This window comes from Furipterus horrens, unplaced genomic scaffold (assembly GCF_987537825.1).
Source record: "Furipterus horrens unplaced genomic scaffold, mFurHor1.1.pri manual_scaffold_1, whole genome shotgun sequence".
In the NCBI taxonomy this organism is placed as follows: Eukaryota; Metazoa; Chordata; class Mammalia; order Chiroptera; family Furipteridae; genus Furipterus; species Furipterus horrens.
Genome location: NW_028327171.1, coordinates 207,445,417 through 207,465,708, shown reverse-complemented (window position 1 = coordinate 207,465,708; position 20,292 = coordinate 207,445,417). Strand labels below are relative to the sequence as shown.

General features: G+C 41.3%; 1 long non-coding RNA gene across 2 annotated transcripts; it reads right to left on the bottom strand.

Moving 5' to 3' along the window:
* Positions 1 to 4,588: 4,588 nt before the first annotated feature.
* On the bottom strand, positions 4,589 to 14,391 carry LOC150022717 (uncharacterized). 2 transcript variants are annotated; one of them, XR_016509667.1, is made up of 4 exons: positions 14,276 to 14,391; positions 10,765 to 10,819; positions 8,834 to 8,902; positions 4,589 to 5,028 (listed from the first exon to the last, which is right to left on the bottom strand). It is a non-coding gene; the product is annotated as an uncharacterized LOC150022717 (long non-coding RNA). The 2 variants fall into 2 exon arrangements; XR_016509666.1 differs by lacking the exon at positions 4,589 to 5,028 and having other exon boundaries at positions 7,768 to 8,902.
* Positions 14,392 to 20,292: the final 5,901 nt, after the last annotated feature.

The window sequence follows — 20,292 nt, the reverse complement described above, 5'->3', positions numbered from 1 at the left end:
TTGTCACTAACAGAACAGTATTTAACCAAGTCATAGGTGAGTGTGTATGCTAATTTTGTGTGTCCACTCAGCTGAATCAGGAGATACCTAGATATCTATTTAAACATTAATCTTTGTCTGAGCAGGTGTTTGCAGATGAGCTCAAATAGCTCAAATAGCCCACTTACATTAACAGTGTACATAAACACAGAACAATTCCCAATAGCAGGTTAATATTGGCACAATATCAGTAACTAAGCTAAACAGAACTTTTAGCCCAAGTATTATTCTTGATGCTCATTTAGAAATTTCTTTGCTGATTAAAAAAAAAACGTCCGCAAAAGTAAGCCAGAGATTTTCTAAAATTTTATCTCTCTCTCTCCCTTTTTTTTTCTTTCAATGTAGCACCCAGATAAATTTCTTTCATTGCCTAGATGGTATAAAGCATCGTTGGTGGTGTCAATTGTCTCATCTCTCTTGTCACCCCCGCTTTGCAAAGTAAGTTCCACTTTCTCTGACTCTTTGTCTACTTCTCAGTATATGCATGACCCTGGTGCAAACCTGCAGTTTGTTTCCGGAAGACCCAGGCAAAGTGGGGATGCATCTTTCCATTCTGTACCTTTCCTCAGGGGAGCCCCAGGACTGCTGCCTCTGCACCCCACCAAGACCTGCCCGGTTCCCCAGCTCCCACACACCCTTCCAGGTATATCTAGGCTGGCCTTAGTCTCTGACAAAAATATGTATATACTTGACAAAATGTTAATGCTGAATTAATTAGCTGCCACAAGAGGGATTTACCTGCAATATAGAAATTCTGTAGACAACACAGTCCCCTGGATGGTGTTGATGGGGGTGGGGGTTGGCGGGAAGATAAGGAAATCTGAGTGTCTTTAGAACTGTCACTAATGAACTGGATATTTTCCATATCTTTTAATATTAAAATTTTTTAAAGCTTTTATTTATTTATTTTTAGAGAGATGAGAAAAAGAGAGGGAGAGAAATATTGACATGTGAGAGATACATCAAATCAGTTGCCTTTCTCACGGCCCCAACTGGGGACCTGGCCCACGACCCAGGCATGTGCCCCAGCATTGAATCCACTGAGCTGCACCAGGCAAGGCTAACATTTAAAATTTTTGAACGTAAAAATATAACACCTGCTCAAAATAAAAATAAAAGGAACATGTAAGTTCAATAAAATTTGCTTTGTTTGGTTATCAGAAATATTTTGCATTAGGATTCCATAAAGACACGATTCCATAGCATGTGGGGTGGCAAGAAAGATGGGGCAATTGACAACCCCAACTATGCTTTCTCCCATATAGAAAATGAAGGAAATTTCTCTGGATGCTACATTGAAAAAAAACAAAACAAAAAAGATACTTTCCTTTAAAACAAGAGAACGAGGCTAGATGCATATTTCTTAATATTCTTGGCATGAAAGATAGCTTTGAAAATCTGATTAAATAAATCACAGAAAAATGCACTTTGTGCCTAAATTTGTTTTGTATATCTGAAAGGGTCAAGGATATGAAAGTACAGGGAGTCACAGTCTCTCTTCCTCACATTCTAAAGGAGATATTGTTATTTGCTCTCCTTCCTTCGGAGCCTTTGTTATACAGATCAAGGCAAATGTGTGGTGAGGAGAATTGGCAGTAACAGGAGAGGCTAGATTGATTCACCAGAGAGTCAGGATGCTAATGTAGAAGGTAAGTAAGAATAGATCTGGGGTAGATAAAACGTACTTCATCAAAATTAAAAACTTTCATGCTTCCAAGGACATCAGGAGGAAAGTGAAAAACAACCCACAGAATGGGAGGAAATATTTGCCAGTCATATGTCTGACAAGGGTCTTGTATTTATCTAGAATAGATGAAGAGCTTGGACATTTCAACAATAAGACAAATAAGCCAATTTTAATATGGGCAAAAGAGTTGACTACACATATCTCTAACAAAGGTATAGAAATTGTCAATTAGCTCAATATTGTTCATCATCAAGGAAATGCAAATAAAAAATGCAGTGAGACACTGCTTTACACCCCCAGGGCTGGCTATAATAAAAAGGGTGGATAACAGCAACTGTTGGCAAGGGTAAGGAGAAATTACAAGCCTCAGGCATTGACGATAAGACTGTAAAAATGGCTCAGCAGCTGTGGAAAACAATTTGGAAGTTCTTCAAAGAGTTATACATAGATTTATCATATGACCAGCAGTTCCACTCTTGGGGTATAATAACCCAAGAGAACTGAAAACACATGTTCACAGAAAAACTTGTGCATGAATATCTCTATAGCAACATTATTCATAATAACCAAAAATTTTACAATTGGGGAACCTGAGACGCAAAGAGGTTAATTAATTTGCCCATGGTTATAGAGCTAGTAAGTCATAGAGCCAAGATTTACTCCATCCCAACTTTGCATCAACTCATAAATAGATAGACAAAATGGGGTCATTAGAATATTATTCATCCATTAAAATAAATGACGTATTGATACTTGCTTCAATATGAATAAACCTTGAAGACATTATGCTGAGTGGAAGAAGCCACATATCTTATGATCCTATTTATGTACAATGTCCAGAAGAGGCAAGTCCATGGAGCTAGACAGTAGATGAGAGGTTGCCAGAGGGTGACAAAAGGTATAATGGGGAATGACCGCTAATGGGGGCCAGTTCCTTTATGCGTTGATGAAAATGTTCTGGAGTTAGCAGTGATGGCTGCAAAGCCTTGTGAACAGGCTACAGCTCGCTGAATTGTACCCTTTAAAATGGTGAATTTTATAGTATAAGAATTACACCTCGATTTAAAAAATAGATCGTGGGGCAGAAGAGGAGAGAAGGGATGAAGAAGAAAAGCGAGCCCACATGGGTCTGACTTTTGGGAAGAACAAGGGAAGTAAGTTCTAGACACCTGCCTTGTATGAGATGTAGGAGAGATGGATGGGCAAAGAGGATTTTTAAGAAGTTCGATGTATATTTGGGATATATCTCCACATCCTTTTGTTATATATGCTAGAGTCATCAGAAATTACATACTTTTAATGCATTTTGGAACTGGATTTGTAGGTTTGGGGGATGACCCACTTACTTTTGATTTACACATTTGTTCAGTCAGCAAATGTTTATTGAGCAACTACTGAGTGCCAGGAGGTTCTCTGAGGACACTGGGGTGCAGTGATTACGAAGACAGGATGAGCTGCTGCCCTGCTGGAGCTTTATAGCCTAGTGGGGCCTCTGTGGGTGTGTGTGTGTGTGTGTGTGTGTGTGTGTGTGTGTGTGTGTATCTGTGCGCGCGCATGTGTGCATGTGCAGGAATGGGGAACTCAGACACAGACTTGATGAAAAAAGTAAAAACATGATAATTTCAAGTAGTAATAGTGTTTTTAACAAAAAGAAGTTAGAAAAAAAGCAATAAAGAACAACAGGGTCCTGAGGGCTCCATTTTAGATGTACATGAAGCCTTTGAAGCCCATCAGTTTGGAGACCCCAGGTTCAGAATCCCTGGACAAAATGATCTCTAAATATCCCATTCATCTGGAAAAAAAAAAAAAAATCTGTAATTCATGAATTAGGTATGAAAGGTGTAAAAGTGATAAGCACTCCAAATTAAATATAATGTCAATAAGTGGGAACCTGCCATTTTGAAATTTGAGCTAGTACAAAGAGACTTACTTTATATGACATTATCAATAAAGACAGCGTTTCCAAAATAAACAATGTTAAAGTCAAACTGCCTCATGAACTCCCTCAATTAACTCACAGGCATTTCCTGAGGTCCACTGTGCCCAAGGCATTAAGGTGACCCAGCCAGGCCCTCACTTGGTGGATGCAAATGCTGGAAGGAACTTTGCTGATGATCTAATAATGACTTCAATCCCTTCATTGTATAAGGGAGGAAGTTGATATTCAGAGGCTCAAGTGACTTGGCCAAGTTTCCACAGTTTGCTCGCAGAGCTGGGATTACAGTCCAGGTGCCCTAATTCCAGGTTCAGTCAGAAGCATTCATTAAAAATAATTGATACGTTAATAGATTATTGTCTATTGACTAAATCAAGGGCCCCAAGTTCCCTCTGAAACAGCATATTGCTTCTTCGTTCTGCCTCTATCAGTGAACAATAATGAAATAGAATTCTATTTGTTGATTTTTTTTCATTTATTCAGGTTCTCTATGAAGCCATACATTGCTTCGTCATTGTTTTATCAGTTACCAATAACGACGGGCTGATTGTTTTCATTCAATCAGCACTGTGCTCTGCACCATTAGGGTGGGAACCTCATTCAGATGTAATCCCTGGCCCCAGAAAGCTAAACATCCAGAAGAAGAAGTAAGACGTTAGATAATTATGATGTAGGGTAGATTTTGTTGACACCATTAGATGCTACCACCTGTCATGAAGTTCCTGCGGAGCGAAGTCACACCAGCCAGGGAGGAAGAAAAGCAGGAAAACACAGGGTGGGAAGAAAACCAGATTTACAGCCATGAGGACACAAAACGCAGGTTATTCTCGTATTATTATTTATTAGTTATTGTATTATTTTCCATATGAACAACTGTAAACCTACATTTTCCACACCCTGTATATTCTGATTTTACAAAGCTTCAGAGAAATAATGACTACAGTTTAGGGAAACTGTTTAAGTCTTTGGACAACAAAAAACACATACATTACAAGGGAAGATCAGCCATTCCCTTAAAAGCACACAAACTATTTGACCACAGGCACATTTCTTTTTCCCCAGTGGAAAGAAATACCACGTCCTCACCAGGAGTTTCAGGGTGGAGAGTTTCAGACAAACAGTCCGGAAGTTGAGGGGACACGCAGAAGTGCCCCACACGGTTGGGTGGAGCCCCGCCTGCTCCCCCGCAGACCCTTTCCCATTTTCTCACCATAGGCAGCGAGCGAGCGCAGGGCACCAGCACAATGCCATCTAGCGGAGTTCCGGAGGCCAAAGAATCGAATGGTGAGGAAGCGCATGGGGGCCTCAGGCCGGCAGGACAATGCAGCCACTGTCTTCTGCTCTGGCTCCTCGGGTCCTGTCACATCTTCACAGACCACGAATAAAGAGATCTGAGTTGGCCCAGCCACCCTCCTCCCGGCTTTTCGTTCTGCGGTTGCCAAAGCATCCTTCCCTCACATCACCCCACTACTCCCTCCTCCCACCACCCCGCCTCGGCGATGAAAGTTCATCATTGTCCAGCAGGCTCGGAGGGAGGTGTAAGATGAGAGCCGGGAGCTGGGAGGGATAAGCACGCCTCCTCACTCGGGGTGGTGGAGTGATCCTGGAGACCTAGTTCCGAATTCCGACCCTGCCACCACATGGCTGTGTGAATTGGCACACGCCAGTATCTATCTCTCAAAACAAACAAACAACAACAACAAAAAACCATTGGGATTGCAGTTAAGCAGTAAACTTTATTTCCTGTATAATAACTTGGTTTTGGGGGGGGGGGCAGTGCCAACGCTAAAGGACGTGGGAAGGAGTATTACTTCCCTCTGACCCTGAGGCACCCCTGTGCTTCGCTGACCTTCACACTTGCAATCAGCCTTGATCCATGCAGACCGACAGAACAGCGTGTCATGGACATGGGCTCCATATGGTGAGCATTTACCCACAACCCCAATAGGTTTATCCCTTTTCTGACTTTTGCCTATTCGGGGCGTGCTTGTCAGGGAGCTTCAGTGAATAGGGTTTTCTTTTAGGCCGGGAAGCACACAGCAGGTACAGCACCTGGCAAATGCTTGCTGATTGCCTGCCATGGGAACCAACAGGTGAAGATGAACATGGCCCAAAGTCAGAATGGGTGACTTTTTAAAATCTTTTCTAGGGTAAATTGGTTTTCTTTTGGAAATGAAGTATTAACATTTTTTATTACTTTAAAAGTACATATGTTTTAAAATAGTAAAACTAATAAAAACGTTGCAATATATTTTAATATGATCATAAACATGGGTTAGCAAATCAAATAAGTAAGCCAAGTGTTGGTTTATAATGAAAACAGTAGTTTCCTGCTTCCCCTTCAACTCCCGCTTCCACTCGACAGTTTTCAACTTATTTAGGTTTTTCTCTACGTATTTTTGTCTGTAGTTTAAGTTACACGCTTAAGTTACTATCTCTTGACTTTTTTATTTTAGACTATCCACTGGGTCTCTTCTATGCAGTAGGAGGGTATGATTCCTTCATACTTTCCTGTACCTGTTTTTCTCCTCCCCACATCATCCCTGTATAGTTACGTCACTTTCTTTTTTCCAAATTCCTTTTGCATAGCATTCTGCTCGTTTTATTGTTGCAAATTTTTCTCTTATTTCTCTAAAGATGTAAATTAGGTTTTCACACCCTGTCGCCATCTCCCTGCGTTCCTCATTTGTCATGGCCCCTCCTGTTGAAGGCTTTCTTCAAATGTCTGATGATTCTCGGATGCCCGCGACGGCCACTAAAAAGCTGACCGGCAGCTCTGTGTAAATAGACGGAGTTTATTCATTGGTGGGCCTCATTCTATGGTGACAGATGGGGACTCAAAAGGGTGGGAATCAGTAGGTCTTCTCTCTTGGGTTGATTGACTTCCCCCGAGAGGACTTCTCCACTCTGCTGTGGGGCCAGTAGAACATTGGCTCCCCAAGATTATGGGAACCTTGTGAGAGAAGAAAGCTATGGGAACACGAAGAGTTCCTCTGAGTCGGCTTTAATGGTGGGAACTCCATCGTCATCTCTTGAGCCTCGTATCCCAGAGTTCAGGCTTTCTCTAGAATTTCCAGAGCAAGGTTTTGGTGCTCTATTCAGGTAGGGGATGGACAGGCTGCAGGAGTTAGCACAGAGAACCTGGAAGGCTGCCCCTTAAAGACACTTTCAGCTCTTCTCTGGTTTTGGTTCCCACCACATCTGATTTTAAATAAGGGGTGTCTTCCATGACTCAGCCTGAGATTCTGCAGAAGAAATCAGCTTCTTACTGGACTCTCTGCCTTGACTGTCTCTGGCATTAAGTTTTTGCTTTTTCAGCTCTGCCAAGTCAGCTACCACGTGTCCATCTGTTTTTCATTTTGCAAAATAGTGTTGGCACCACTTTCTCTTCTTACTCTTCCCCTGTTCTCTTTGACTTTTTACCATTTTTATTTCTTTATTCTCGTTTCAGTGGATTTTCATGAAGAAATAAAGATTAATGTAAGCATTCAATTTGTTGTGTTTAACTGAAAGTAATAAATGTTTAATTTTTAGGTGTCATATGCCCACTTAACTACTTATGTATATATGTGTGTGTACACACACACACACACACACACACACTTTTTGTACTATTAGACACACCTGACCATAAGACACACCTAGGTTTGGAGGAGGAAAAGAAAAAAAAATATTCTGAACCAAATGGTGTACTAAAATATTTAATAAAATATAACAGAATAATATTTCCACCATGTAAAGTGAACAGCAGTTAACAGCAGTATTAAGAACCGTCATCATGTATCATTAACAAATAAGGAGAGGCTTTAAGGTTCAAGTACTCTTCTAGTTTTCTGGGAACCCCAAGAACTCAGCATCGCTAGTGTCAGAATTTATGAAACTCAGTTGCTCACAATCACTGATATCACTTTCTTCACTATCGTCATACTGACCAGATGCCCTGAGATTCACCAGTAAAGTGGGACATTTAAGCATCCCCAGGGGTTTCACGTGGGCCCACTGCTTCCTCTTCTAACAGCTGCCACCACTGCTGACAGGTGAGGTAATACACATCATGGGATGTGACGCAATATTCGTTCCATAAGACGCACAGACATTTCCCCCCACTTCTGGGGAAAAAGGAAGGGCATCTTATGGAATGAAAAATACAGTAATTGGGCAAGAGAAAGACTATCCAGTTTTCTGTTACCTCAACAGCTTCCCTCGCAGTCTGCTATATCATGTGACTAAGTTCAGGCCAATATAATGAAAATGGAAGTGATGTCTGTACTTCTGAGCCTTGGCCTTGACATAAAACTCGGTGCTGCTCAGCCCTATCTTTATTTTTCCCATGGGCTGGAATGTAGACATGGCAGAAGCTCCAACTACGGCATCCCTCTAGAGGATGGTGGAACAACAAGACAGAGGGACATGGGTCTTTAACTGAACATACCCATCATCTTGGACCATTTGCCTCCAGGCTATCATGTGAGAACAAAATTACCTCCTTATTTAGGCCTCTGTAGTTTGAGGTCTTTGCTATGGCAGCTTAGCTTAACACGCTCTAATGCGACCTCATTTAGTGGTTTCCAAAGCAAGGCTCTGGGTAGACTGCATACCTATTGCCTGGAGGGATTTAAAAATGTACAGAATCCCAGACTGTGCTCTCAGATTCTGATTCAGTCAATCTGGGGTCGGGTGCAGAAATCTGTTTCTGTTTTTTCTTAACTACTTATATTTTTCTGATGCATTGCCAAGATTATGAACCACTAACCTTGCCCAATTAACTATAATACATATCCTTTACATTCCAGTGGTTTTTCCAATCCTTATTTTTATTTTCTTCAAATCTCTCTATTCTCTTTCTGATTCCTTTGTTGAAAGCCAAATGTTAACATTGTGCTAAACAATTGTTTGCGTCTTCCCAAGACCCAGTCACCCTGATTTTCCTTTGGGAACTGCTTATCTTTTATTTTCTGTCCATGTGTTTCAGGGAAACCAGCCGACCCAACAATAGCCCCAGCTCTAGGAGGGGACATTCAACTGCACAACCCAGGCCAGGCCGGGCTACTCAGCATATTCCAACCTCTTGACCACAGTGATGTGTTCAGGGGTGGACACATGATCCAAGTCAGTTCAATGAAGCCCGATCCCCCCAAAAAGAGCAGGTCTTTTTTCTCTGGGCAGCTGACCTGGTAGGATGTGTGCCTGAGGCTGCTGGTGCCCATCTTCCTACCACGAAGGGAGTGGAAGAGTGAAGTCTACAGCGGGGAGAAGAGAAGAGAGAAGGAGCAAGACTGAGTTCTGATGATATCATTTGAGCACCTAGGTCTATGCCTGAATCCCTACACTTTTCATCTACATAACTCAATAAATTCCTTTTTTTTAAGAACAGTGTCCTAAACCACATGTAATATATATTACATATGCATATATAATACATAATGTTTATATGTATATATTATCATATTATAATTATGTGTTTGTGGGTATATATATATATATATACATATGTATGCATGCATGTTTATAATATATACCTTTATATTTATATGCAAATACATATACACACAATATAATTATAAAATTAACTGTAAAATTCAAAAGAGAACAAATACAAAGTTTCTAAGGGAATAAATAGGGAACATTTTAGAGATATTTTCAAAAAGAATAATCATTAGATCAACATATGTAACATATTTCTCTCCTGTTTTAACTAGCATCTAGTGTAGCGTTAGCTCTGAGTTTTCATGAAGCTAAGGCAAATAGGCCTTTGAGCAATTATGAAAATGTCTGTGTTACAGTGCCAGTAATTTTCTGGTTACAATTCTGAACTTTATTCTAAATTTTTTTCATATAGAGTTGGACCCAGTTTTTACAGCCATTATAGGACAACTTAAAACAAAATATGTAAACTTTATAATACCTCCTTGCCCGGAAGATCAGCAATACAGCTCTTTTGAGTTAAAGATATCTGGTAAACTTCAACTTGTTTATGACAAAGAACATGATTTGGAAGCTGACTGTTCTTGGTGATCTCAGGAAAATTAAAGTTGGCTTGATAGACTGAGCTTGTCATCACACTCCAATATTCTACGTTCAAGGTACAGAGCCTATCAGCAGCAGCACTGTGGCGGGCCTCCAGGGCCACCCCCCTCCTCCACACATGAAGAGCCTGTGACCACATTTTTAAATGGTTGAGAAAGAGCAAAAGAAAAATAACACTTCATGAATAGTACATGAAATTCAAAATTCAGTGTCTATAAATAAAGTTGTATTGGCACACAGCCACATTCATTCATTTACACGTTATCTCTGGCTGCTTTTGCACCACATGCAGAGTTGAGTAGCTGTGATAGAGACCAAATGGCCTGAAAGACTAAGCTATCTACCGTCTAAGGTCTGCATTGAAAAGGTTTGCTGACTCCATGCCTACCCCTTGTAGAGAACGGAAAGCCAATCATTTTCCCGTCACCATGCGACTCCATTCAGACCAATGAGATGTCAGGAAAGTTTGCAGGAGGGATTCTGGGAAAGATAATGTGGTTCTTATAAAGTAAAGGAGAGTGGACTCCTTTCTCCTTCCTCCCTTCAGTACACATGTGACTTCCAAAGCTCTGGGGACATTTTCTTGCCACCATGATGAAATAAGCATGAGGTTGCCAGCATTTCTATTGGGTATACTATTACTTCGCTGGTTAAAGATCTAATGCTTTTTTGAGTCTCTGGAGCTGGAATTGATTTGAAGCAGTCTATCGTTTTTCTAGAACTAGTCTCAACAATGGTCACTGGGGAAAGAATACTTTGGACAGATGCTTCCCAAGGCAAAGGTTCATTTCTTTAGGAATTTGATCGTGGTCATGTAACCTGAGACTCCAATTGAGGAGAGTTCAACTTCTGCCCAAGTTAAATCTGCCAAGGTAGTTGGAGTGGGAAGGACATACAAACACATTTAAGAAGCAGTGTTCCAAGGTTAAATGTGCTCTTTTAACTGTGGCAAAGAGGTAAATGCATCGGTGACTACCATTCAGTGTATCTTCTGTAGAGGGGAAATGAGTTTGTTATTTTAAGTAAATACTCAGATAAATTTGATATTCTTATATTCAATCATCACTTCTATTACCTTATGTGACAACTTAGATCATGAAGTCTCTAACACAGCTATTCTTCCTATGGTCCTTTTGGGAAACAAAGTAGAAATAAGTAAGTAACCTTTAAATATATATATTTTTAACTGGTAAAAGGGAGAACAAAGCAAAATAAAAACTAGTAAATGCTATTAAAAGATGAGGGCATTTCTTAAAATTTCAGACCTCTAAGTATATCTTGGGTATCAACAGTCCCAGGTGGTGGGCAACCCTTTATTAAAAACGTTTTTGAGTCCTGGTTGATGTGGCTCAGTGGATTGAGTGCCAGCCTCCAAACCAAAGGGTCGCCAGTTTGATTTCCAGTCAGGGCACATGCCTGGGTTGCCGGCCAGGTCCCCAGTTGGGGGCGCACGAGAGGTAACCACATTGCTGTTTTTCTCTCTCTTTCTCTCTCCTTTTCCTTCTCTTTAAAAATAAATAAATAAAATCTTTAAAAAATATTCTTGAAATCCATTATAGGAGAAAATCATTTCTCCTTGTGGAGAGAAAAACTGAAACCCAGAAAAGACGGTCACAGTCACTGAGTAACGCTAATTCGGACAAAATAATGCATGGCGAGGAACTTATGACAGAATGTCACTCAAACGTATGGAGACCTTCCAGAACCTTAAACCTGTCTGTCATTCACTTGGAGCTCCCAGTAATTGGGAAACTTCAGACTATCATAGGATATGTAACCACATATGCAAAACATAGGGTGTGTAAAACCATATAACTTCAGAGATCATAGAAAAATTATTTATTTTCCAATAATTAGTTTAAAATCTGCTCTCTGGGTCATTAAAAAAATAATAATAAAAAACAAACCCTGCCATCCTTCCCAAAGGTGGAGAGAGTGTCTAGCTCTGCCTTCCTACGGAGGGTGGCCAACCGACCCACTTTGCCTGGGACTGACAGGATTCCCAGGACGGGAGCTTTCACTGCTAAAACCAGGAAAGTTCCAGACAAACCAGGACAAGTTGGCCACCCCAACCTGACTCTTCTACCCAAGCCCTCCCTTCATGCTCACCGAAGTCTTCCTCATCACAAGCTCAAGTGATTCCATTCCCTCCGTGGCTCCTATTGGATCCACAGGCACGAATGTCTCTGTCCACACAGCCAAAGCTCTGGGCAGGGGCTGCTCTTTTGACACTTGCCTCCCTTTGTTTCCAATGAGACACTTTTCTAATTAAGGGACCCCAGGAGGGCAGCTCACAGGTCCCACACATTGGTTCTTTTCACCCAGGGCTTGATCAAAATCATTCAATTGACTGGGAAGGCATTCAGAAGAACGGGGCCCTGAGCATCTTCATCCACTCTGCATCCTGACTTCTTCTTGCAAGAATAGGCAGAAACACACCTTGCAGCCTAGGCCTCAGCCCCTCCATGAATATCTTTGAATGACTAGAAGTTGCAGGAAATTCCAATTGAATCTAGTAACCACAAACAAAGCTGAGAGTAATTCTTCAGTGGATTCTTGCCAATAACTCTGGCAGAGAACTATTCCTGATGGAACTCAGGGAATTAGCAGGAAAGGCATTATATAACCCAGACAGAGGATCAGACTGAAGTCGCTGCATGCGTATTTCACAAAAACCAGTGCCCAGAGCAAAGAGAAATCACAGGCAGGACGGATTTCTCCTTTGAAATAAGGGCCCTGGGGCAGTTCCTAAGCCTATCAAGATGTGGAAAGGGAAATAACTTCTGCAATCAGGTCAGGCCAAAATGATGTGGTAACAGACTCAGAGTGAACAGAGAGTTCAACAGTCACAGTTCCTTATAAATAGTGTGTTCTGTGGCCAAAGGTGACCATCAGGGCACACTGCTTCCATGAGCTCCGTCACCTAAACATCTACACTCAGCAATTGCAGCGAAGTCGTCCCAATAGTTTGTTTCATGGAACGCTCAGCAATAGCAGTGTAAACATATAGTTCCAAATATACAAAGTTCTAAAGCCTATGCCGATTGGAACAAACGCAGTTTTACTGTTCTGTTTTCACTTGACTATTTCATCTTTGGACGTCGTCGGCAGCCGTCCCTCTCGAGAGACGATGGTGTAGCTTCTTAAGAGTCTATCTGCAGCACCGAGAATGGTTGTGCAGTCCGACTCGGGAGTGACACGGTATCTGTCTCCTCCCGTGTTGAATCGACATCTTGCGATGACGCTGGAGTGTCCTCTCCAGTGAAGCTGAAGCTACAGAGCCTGGGCAGGGTGATATGGGGGGTCTGCTGTTGCCCATGGTCAGGAAGTGGGGGAGGGGGGGCATCTCTGCGGTAGCTTTTCCCTCTGGAAGCAACAGGTGTGTTTCTGTCCTCTCTCTGAAATGAAACACCACAGAATGGAACGTGAGAGGTCCATCAACAGAACGAGCACTGTGTCCCTCCTCCTCAGTAACGCCTCCTCGTGTCCTTTTCAACTCTTCCCTACTTTCATCGTCCTTGACTTGACCTTTGACAGGAAGTAAGTTTCTCAATTGCTTCTTGCAATTCAATTCTCCTCTTCTCTAGCTTTGATTTTCTTTCTTTTCTGGATTATGGATAAAACCAAAGCAAATATATTTATTAAAAAAGTGATATAACAGAAAAAGGTAGAAAAGAGAAGGTGTGTGGCTGGAGTGTGATCAAGGCCCTCCTGGCTGGGAAGGTCACCCACTCTCTGGAGCCACACCAGCCAAGGCTCAGGCACTTTTTTAAGGTGAGGGTAACTGGTTTGAAACAGCGAAGTATGTTGCTTCCTGAAGAAATATTGTCAAATGTCACTACGTCATCTCCCATGTTTCCTTATAATAATAATGGCACTAAGTTCAATAAACTATATATTACTCAAAATAGAAATAAAATTCATCTTTAAAAGTACACCTAGTTTCCAAATTAATTACATTGCTTTTATTCCACTGATTTAAAATTTCCTTTATTTGGGTATTATTTCAAGAACAGCAATGAATATATATATATATCTGTATAAAATATATAAACCCTTCTGCAAATCCCACTAAAATTATTTAATATGACTGAACATTCTATATTCATGGACTCAATATTATTTTCAAGTTAAGTGAATTTGAAATATTATGATCCTGCTCTTGTACAGTCACCCAATCTAAGATAGATTATAGCATTCCTTTATTTCAGCATTACACATAAAATGTCAATGCTGGGTCGAACTAAAGATCACATTTTCTATCTCCCTAGAATTTTTAAAGATTGGGGAACTGGAAAAGGCAGGAAAGAAATGGGAGAAGTTTCTCCTTCAATTTGGAACATGCAGCAATCATGGGGGAGGTCATTTTTAAATACTTAGAAGCATGCATGTCCAAATATGCATGTGAGAAATAAAATAAACTTTAAAATCAGTTTGGAGAAATTATCTTTCCCTAGCCAATGCTCCATGTAGTAACAGTGACCAAAAAAATTAAAAGACTTTTAGCTAAACAGGTGTTCTTAATGTAACATCTTAAATGTTTAACTTTGACAACAAATATTAGTCAATTTGTGAAACTTTCTTACCCTGTCTTTCTAATAATGGACACAACATTGTGCCAACTCACAAGAGATCCCCACGGTTGCTCTTACTGCTGAGGATGGCTCCTGTGCCCACTGGTTTTGGGGGTACGTGGAAAGGCAGGTACTGAGAAATAGAGAAATAAAATCACCAGTAGGTGGACCCATAAAGAACCACAGAGATCTTGCCCCGCCCTCTCCTTTAATAGGTGAACAATACAAGGTCACATACCTAGAGTCACACAGCAAGTTAGTGACAGAGATCGCAGACACCCCAGGGCTCTCGAGTCCTATACTTAAGAGTGAGGACTCTGGCCGGAGGACTCTGGCACCACCCCAGTCAGGGTTGCCTCGGCCAAGTTCTCAGCCCCTCTGAGGCCCATTTTCCTGTGGTATAAAAATAGTGCCAACCTCATAGGGCTATTTTAAGAGCTCAGTGTCTTAATATATATCAAGTATTTAGCCCCATGTTTGGCACATTGTAGGTGGGCAATAAATACTGAGTGCTATTTTTATATAACATTTAATTAGCATATGCTGCAGTATTCATAAAATACTGGGGAAAATTAAAGTCAAACACTTTTACACAATAATAAAACAGCATGTTCTTTATCCAATAAAATACTCAAAAAGAGTATTAAAAATACCTACTTTGATAAAGAACACCAGAAACACCAACAGTTCTCAAAAACCAAGGTCTAAGCTTTAATGTACAAAGTGCTGACATCGAAGGGAGGCAATGCCACTTCTGCCACATTTTTAAAAGGAAGTTAAGTGTTTAGCTGCTTCTATTATGCTGTATGGCTGACCCGAGTTTATGAAACAGCTTTCCTGAGATATAATTCACAGACCGCCAAATTCGCACATGCGAAGCCCAGAGCCAGGAGGTGTTTAGTGTAGGTATTCACAGAGCTGTAATCATCACCGCGATCTAATTGTAGAACATCGTCATCACCCCAAAAGAAACCCCGTGCCCACTAGCAGTGATTCACCGAATGTGCCAGCTATGCGCCTCCACCGGTTTCTGAGGATTTCGGATTCTGAGAGGACTCCCCCGCCAGCCCCCGCCCCCCCCCCACCACGTGAGACCACGGCCATTTCCTGGCTTGTTTTCTTTCGCTGCCCCCTTTCGGGCTTCCCCCTTTCCCAGCGGTTTTCACTTACCCCTGCCCCTGCTCTCTGTCCTGTCCTTTACGGCGACAAAAGAATGAAAAGACTGACTCTTCAGTATGAGCATTTGCAACGCTCCTAATGTCAAGGTCATTCCCTTGATTAGATTCCTACACAAGCCCAAGCTAACGCAGCCTTGCCAAGGTGTATAAAAGGAAAATCATTCCGCGCAGGTTAAACACCACATCCACACATTTATAACTCAGGCATAAAACACATTTATTGGTCAAAACTTTACAAACCGAGAGCTTTTAAAAAGCACACAGCAACACATGACAATACAGAAAATATAAAAATTCATCATCTCCTCTAAAGATTTTAACAAGTAATAATCTATTATTTCATGGTTTTGAATGCTGTGAAGGAGAAATCCTTGTAGATCAATTTCTCCTCTTTTTATTTAGAGAATTAAATTATTTCTTAGAAACACCAGGACTAAAAGTAACTGTGATTTTGGAGAAATTTCACTAGCAATTTATGTTTTATAGATACCAAGAGAGTGAGGCATTCATTTGGACTCACTGTATGTCTTGCAGGAAAAATCAAGATAAACCTACCTCTCTAACTAGATGTCATTACAATGACAGGAAAAAAGTCAGCAGAAACCATCAAGACGGTATCAGAAGGGTCCCTGATCATTTGCTCCTAAGTTGATGTACATAGGAGGGAACTGAGCCCGGGCCTCCCAGCCCATTAGAGGAGGCCCAGAGGCTACCAGATTATTTGAAATAGGAGCCTGGGGAATATAAGAGTGGGGCACCTAGGTCCTCTGGTCGTCTTGCCACGACTGCACCCCCACATTGCAGGCTTTAGAATCCAACCAGAGTCCTAGGCTCCAAGTTGGCCTGTAAGTAGAGTTGGCAAGAATTATGCAGCCCTGGGAATACAAGTAAGGTCAGATTTATCTTTAGTCTCAAGAGAGCCTAAGATAATTTTTAACCAAAATCTAAGAGTTATAAAAATAAATAATTTTTTTAAAAAACCAGCTGTGGCAACGCAGCTGGATGAGACGGGAGCCAGAATCGACTTGGGGCTTGGGGCTGTCAGTGATGTGAGACGATCTCTACAGCCACCTCTGTCTGAATAATGAGATTGCTCTGTCCTGTGTTAATGACCATAACACGGCTGAGAGGGAGGACCCTTTGCCAGGTCTGTCACCAGCCTGAGCACGGGCATCTCGCCTTATCCTGCTGCTCTAATACAAAAATGCTCTAGTGGCTAAGTCTGTTGCTGAAAACTTGGACTTGACCCAGGATGCATCGCCAAAATAGCTCTCATAAAAGGGGAAAATCAACAATGCGGTGGACCGGTCTCAAACAGAAAAATGTTCTCAGTCCCACTAAGACTCGCTTGAGAGTTGTTACATCCCTTGCTTTAGGTGTTTAATCATTACTTTTTGGACACTTTTGTTTTGAATAATCATGAAATAGAAGCACCTCCAGCGCAATCTAGAGTAGAGTGATAGGAACATGGAGAAGGTTCCAATCTGCATTCAGCTTCACTGGGGTTTAACTGCTTCCTCTGGTGACATAATCCATCAAGTGGCCAGGTTAGTGCCTTGAGCATCCATCGAGCGACTGCTCGAGAGCCCAGCTCAAAATGCACACCAGCCACACTCTGCTCTTGAGGAACTCACTGTCCCATGGGCTGGCTGTGGATTGGGAAAAACTTTCTCCTCCTCAGTTAAGATATTAAGGCACTAAGCTATAGGTGTTTGGGAAGGATTCATTTCAAAAATCAAAATACAAAGTATTAGAGAAATCCTTTTGTTGTTAATACAAAGAATTGCTTCCTAGAGAAACTGGAGCAACTGGGTGGCTATTTCGAAGCTGCCTTGTTTTCCCTCTTTAAAAAGATATACAAATTTTACTTGGAGGAACTCTCCCAGCACCACAAATAGACATTTTATCACTTAGTATAAAAAATAGAGGAGAGAGAGAACTAGCAATCCTGGACTATTAGGGGGGAAATCCAATCAGCAAATCCCATCAACACTGTCCCTTGTCAGAGGAAGAGAAGGCAAAGTGAATGTACCCCAAATTTGTTTACATATCGATCACAGACTTTGGTAAGGGGCACCACTGAGGTAGCCTGGGAAAGATGTCAAGTTACAGAAGTCTAGTCACGTCTAGATCCCACGTCCTGTGCTTCCCATGACAGAAATGCACCTTCTACCAACAGTGGCGATTTTTCTTTGAACTCTCTGCAGATGATAAAGGCTCTCCCATCATCCCTGAAGTATATACACTTGGAACATTGTCACAGTCATGGTGAAGGGCTTATGCAAATCATATAGCAACCCTTACCTTGGGTCCCCATGGGACAGAGCCAAACTGGCTGGTCTTCCTAAGCCCTGAGGCTGCAGCCTTTGAGGTCGGCATCATGGACTTAGCCAGGCACAGACCGCTTCAGTACTCCTAGCTTCCAGACACAGGAAATGACAGCCTGCCCCCAGTGTGCAAGGGAGACAGGAAAAAGCACTGTCCAAATCAAACAGCATAAATGCACAGTTTCTCAAGGCAATTAGCCCAGGGACTCTTCCAGTGCTCTGGGGTTATTGCTGTTGCTGTTATTGTTTTGCTTCACTGCTTCAGTCTTAGGTGCAAGTGAGTAGCAGATGAGAACTTTTAAAATAGAGATCTCCATCAAGCCACACTAGTGGGTACAATACATGACCCACATTTGGGTTGTGGCAAAAAGTCATATAAAAAATCCATTTGCAACTTGAAGAGCTCTCTGGAGCTTACAACTGTGCCCTGAGTTTATGAAAGGACTTCTGGCCTGGCAGGATGAAGACCTCCATGGACCCTAAGAAAAGAAGGGAAGAACTCCCTAAATCATGTACCTAACATAGGGTTTGGCGGTACGCCAAAATTAAAGTTACCGATGTCTAGATTTTTTAAAGAGCAGAATTCTAGATAAATTCATCAGAGCAGAGCTTCTCTCATTTTTCAGTGCCTCTGTTTTACTACACATGGGCTGCAACTGCTTACTAGACAATCCAGCTGATGTTGGGTGGTCAGCTTGGCTTTCTCACTCCCAACTGTGAGGTTAAAATTCATATCTTTGTGAGATTGCAAAACATTACGTCTCATGAGCTTTTAATAAAGTCCAAAGGAAGGAAACTCGTGTGTTTTATAATAAGTTAATGGCCTTCGGTTGTGGTTATTTGGGCCTCACAGTTACATTCTGAGAGACTGAACCCTGACCAGCTGGAACGTCATTTTATGTAAATGGTGCTCTGTGTGTGTGTGTGTGTGTGTGTGTGTGTATGGATTTATAGTCAAAATTTCTGCATCCAGTAAAGCAACTGTGTCTTATTCCCTGCTATCTACAAAAAAAAAAAAAAAAAAAAAAATCCAATTTCAAGGCCATGGTCAAAGGATTCTTGGATTGCTCAAATAGTGTAAAGATAATAGGACCTTGGCCACAAAATCTTAGGAAGAACCATCAAGAAGGTTCCCTTTCTCCTGTGTGAAATGCTTTCCTACTTAAGGCATTACTCAGCATGATTTCATTCTGCTCTTGTGGAACCCAGTCGAGGCTCTAGCCCAGGGCTTGATGTTTTAAAAACTAGAGGCGTGAAGACATATTACCAATAAGTGAGAATGCCTTAGCGAAGTTACCCTCAAACAGCTAGAGTGGAGGAGGTACAGAAGCAACACCTAGCAATGGAGATTGTTTGGAAACTAGACATTCCTCTTACTTACAGAATAATTACTTAACGCTCAGTGACTAATTATTAGAAACGTCCTTCTGACCTGCTCCTTACAAGCCAGCCTGCAGTACTGTCAGTGACTGGCATGGGACGATCAGACATAGCCAATTACCTCCTTCTGAAAGTGGGTCTTGCTTTACTATAGCTTTCACCCTACGGTAGAGCTTTAACAATTCTTCACCTTCTGGCAACATTTGTGTGTTCCTCTACAAATACAGTCATTTAATCATGTACTTATTTTGTGCCTACTAAGAGTCATGAGCCGACCCAGGCATAGGAAGACATCAGTGCACAGCAGGGACTAGGCACCTGCTCTCACAGACCTGACCTTTGGGTTCAGAGGAGACTCCCATCACCCAAGTCAGCTGAGAACTGGACACGTCTGACCAGAGGGGGCGCTCTCTTTCATACCTTGTCTTATTCAAAGAGGACATTTGGGAAGAAAATTAAAATTATTTCTATTATCATAAAAAACCTTTTGCAATTTCAGTGTCCAAACACATGTGCAAAAGTATGTCTTCCTCCTTGTCTACCACAAATGAACATATTTCTAAGCAGATGACAAGAATGACTACTTCTAAGCATGAATTGAAATGAGGGGTCATGCTCTTATCCACATGGGTTTTCATAGAGTAGATTCATCCTATTTTGAAAACTGCATCAAAATTCTGCTCCATTCTATAAAAATGTGTTGATTGACATGATCTAATGGACCAAATGCTCTAAGTCTCAAAAGTAACATTATTCACTAACAAAATGGTCTGTTCAAGTGAAAAATAAATAAATAAATAATCTTTCTAGCTGTATATGGCAGATTATTTTACACACGATCTCCTAAATGTTTTAGCAGTGCTGAATAACAGCTAACACACTTAGTAAAAACACCACCTTAAATTATTGTGCTTTTTAGCAAAAGGGTCTATTTCTTGAAGCTGTCATATTTTTTGAGGATATAATGCTAAACCATTTCTGAACCTGTAAAGTGATTTCACCTTTCTAAATGAGGAAGATTATTAAAAGACTTGTAGTCGTCTCTAAGCTTATCCTATAGTCACACGCTGTATTCTTATTTAACACAGATATACATCAACGGCTGTCACTATAAATAATACTTTCCAGTTGCAAATTTGATTCC